The sequence below is a fragment of the Bison bison genome, unplaced genomic scaffold, assembly GCF_000754665.1.
Source record: "Bison bison bison isolate TAMUID 2011002044 unplaced genomic scaffold, Bison_UMD1.0 scf7180017864235, whole genome shotgun sequence".
Lineage (NCBI taxonomy): Eukaryota > Metazoa > Chordata > Mammalia > Artiodactyla > Bovidae > Bison > Bison bison.
This window is the reverse complement of record NW_011494807.1, coordinates 4,233,149-4,236,959: the sequence shown is the minus strand read 5'-3', so window position 1 is coordinate 4,236,959 and position 3,811 is coordinate 4,233,149.

Below are 3,811 nucleotides of genomic sequence, written 5' to 3'. Positions count from 1 at the left end.
TGTATAAGTACCACAGCTTTCTTATCCATTCGTCTGCTGATGGACATCTAGGTTGCTTCCATGTCCTAGCTGTTGTAAACAGTGCTGCGATGAACATTGGGGTACACATGTCTCTTTCAGTTCTGGTTTCCTTGACCTTTGTGCCCAGCAGTGGGATTGCTGGGTTGTATGGCAGTTCTATTTCCAGTTTTTTAAGGAATCTGTACACTGTTCTCCATAGTGGCTGTACTAGTTTGCATTCCCACCAACAGTGTAAGAGGGTTCCCTTTTCTCCGCACCCTCTCCAGCATTTATTGTTTGTAGACTTTTGGATTGCAGCCATTTTGACCGGCATGAGATGGTACCTCATTGTGGTTTTTGACTTGCATTTCTCTGATAATGAGTGATGTTGAGCATCTTTTCATGTGTTTGTTAGCCATCTGTATGGCTTCTTTGGAGAAATGTCTGTTTAGTTCTTTGGCCCATTTTTTTGACTGGGTTGCTTATTTTTCTGGAATTGAGTTGCATGAGCTGCTTGTATATTTTTGAGATTAATTCTTTGTCAGTTGCTTTGTTTGCTATTATTTTCTCCCATTCTGAAGGCTGTCTTTTCACCTTGCTTATAGTTTCCTTCATTGTGCAAAAGCTTTTAAGTTTAATTAGGTCCCATTTGTTTATTTTTGCTTTTATTTCCAATATTCTGGGAGATGGGTCATAGAGGATTGTGCTGTGATTTCCTTCAGAGAGTGTTTTGCCTATGTTCTCCTCTAGGAGTTTTATAGTTTCTGGTCTTACGTTGAGATCTTTAATCCATTTTGAGTTTATTTTTGTGTATGGTGTTAGAAAGTGTTCTAGTTTCATTCTTTTACAAGTGGTTGACCAATTTTCCCAGCACCACTTGTTAAAGAGATTGCCTTTTCTCCATTGTATATTCTTGCCTCCTTTGTCAAAGATAAGGTGTCCATAGGTGCGTGGATTTATCTCTGGGCTTTCTATTTTGTTTCATTGATCTATATTTCTGTCTTTGTGCCAGTAATTCTTTACCACTGAGCCACCTGGGAAGGGAATGCTTTCAGCATTATTATGCTGAGGTAGGTTCCCTCTATGCCCACTTTCTGTAAAGTTTGTATCATAAATGGGTGTTAAAAGATTTTTGTCAAAATCTTTCTGCATCTATGGAGATGATCATATGGTTTTTATTCAATTTGTTAATATGGTGTATCACACTGATTGATTTGTGGATACTGAATAATCCTTGCATCCCTGGGATAAATCCCACTCAATCATAGTGTATGATCCTTTTAATGTGCTCTGTACCGTGCCCAGAGGGAACAGTCTGCTAAGAATTATCTCTCTTATTCCAATCCCATGAAATTCAGGAATGCAAGCCCCTCTACCAAGCAAAGCCAGGTGTCCTCTAGGTGGCAGCTGTAAAAACTAGGGTAACAGATGCATGTGAAAGCTTCCCTCCAGAAGATTCTGGCATTTAGAGTGTGGCAGAGGGAGACCACAAAGAGGGAGACCACAAAGATGGTGCCCACTTGCTGGAGCAAGATAGAAGGTAAAGCTGGTGTCCTGGAAAGCCTCTAGATTCATCTTAAATTAGATGCCTGCACTGCAGGCCAACACTTTATGATAAGTACAATATTTTGGGGATAGGTGAGTGAGTCCTTGTGTACAAATTCTTTAAGAGCCATTTCTCAGTTTGATATATAGCCTTGTGGGTCTCATGGCTGCAAGCCCCGTGGTTTTTGAGAGTTAGATGTTTTCAGGGCTTGTTTCTTGGGTGCAGGTCTTAAAAGCTGGGGTGCCTCATCTGGGGAGAAACTCCAGGTTTGAGTTCCCTCCCAAATGTAGGTCACATGGTAGGATTGTATCTCAGCCTCTCCTAACTGCTGCCATTGGTTTTTCTCTTGCCAGATATCTGAGTCATCTAGGCTTCCCTGGTTGGCTCAGTGATAAAGATGCACCTACAATGCAGGAGCCCTGGGCTATCGTCCATGGGGTCGCAAGAGAGTCAAGACATCACCGAGTGACTCAACAACAACAATAGAAATCAATCAGCCAGCTTGCAAGTATCTCTTCAAAAGAAACTGCTCTGTATGTATGTATATTTGGTGTGTCCAAGGAAGGAGGCAACTTCAGTTCAGTTCAGTCACTCAGTCGTGTCCAGCTCTTTGCGACCCCATGAATCGCAGCACTCCAGGCCTCCCTGTCCATCACCAACTCCTGGAGTTCACTCAAACTCACATCCATCGAGTTGGTGATACCATCCAGCCATCTCTTCCTCTGTCGTCCCCTTCTCCTCCTGCCCCTAATCCCTCCCAAAATCAGAGTCTTTTCCAATGAGTCAACTCTTTGCATGAGGCAAGTTCAGGATATGCCAACATCACCACCTTGAACCAGAACCTCTTACTCAAAGTTGTAAACTGTATGTCCTTTACAAGTCTAGGCCAGCTGAAAGATCACAATGATGATGACACCACAGTTGGATAGGCCAGTTATTATCAACAACAAAAGGTTTACATGTGATATTCTTCCTGCCATTCAAACATCTCTGACATTTTTCCCAAACACTCCTTCACATAGAGTAGTGGTTCCTCTTGTTCAGAGTTTATCCTGGTCAGCCTCATATATTCTGATTACAGCTCACATCAGCAAGTTTCCAGTACCAGCCCAGATCTGCGTCCATGGCTCCATATCTCATTTCCCAGTAGCTTACTGGTTAGGACTCATTATGCCCCATGGGCAACTTCAAACATTCTGTCTCAATTCATGGTACTATCATTTACCCACTTTTATTTCTTATAATTAGAACTGTGAAAATCACATCTGCCTCACAGAGTTGCTCTGAAGATGAAGCTCTCTAATCTGGTGTAAGATAGTAGCTATTCACTACCTATTAGCTGCCATGACCAACAATATTACTTATTATTAACTAAACTTCCAGCATCTTGTATCTTTTTGTTGTCTGACTTTTACATGTCCCCAAAGCTTCATATTTGTCTTTTTCTCTACCTTCTGTGCAAGTAATTTAGTGACACTTTTTCATCTCTGCTCTGAATTGTTTGAATGACTCCCTGACTTCCATTTCTTTTGCAGCTCTGTTCCATAGATATTTTTTCTGAAATACTGATCTGATCATATTAACTCCTATGCTCAAAAATAATTATTTCAGCAGGATCAACTCCAGAGTCTTTAACTTCTTGTGCTTAGTCGTGTCCAACTCTTTGCTACTCCTCTGTCCATTGGATTCTCCAGGCAAGAATAGTGGAACAGGTTGCCATCCCCTCCTCCAGGGAACCTTCACAACCCATGGATCGCACCCAGGTCTCTGGCATTGCAGGTGGATTCTTTACCATCTGAGCCACCAGGGAAGCCCGCTTAAACTTATTATGTAGTACTTTTACACAGTGGGCCCAGCCTAGCTTCTCAACCTCATTGCCTGCATCCCAGAATGGTCCTCAGCACTTTATGGCCCTTCATACTGCACACTCCCTTTGCATTTACTGCTTCCTCTGCTTGGAGCATGGGTGATTTTCTTTTCCCCTGTAATCCCATTCTCACTGCTCTAAGAGTCTGACTGCTAAAGACTCAATCACCTGGATTACCTTAAATGTCTTTTTTTGTTGTTGAATTGAGCCAATGAGAGCACCTGCAAGAGATCCAAGGACAGAAAGAGAGCAAGATCTGGGTGTTTACTTCTCCTCCTCTTCTTCCCTACCACAGTTCTGGGCTTGGTGGCACCCCTCAGTAAATACAGCTTCTCCCAAGTGATCCAACCTTTGCAGCTACAACTAGGAAGCAGGATCTAATCACATCACTGTTTTTA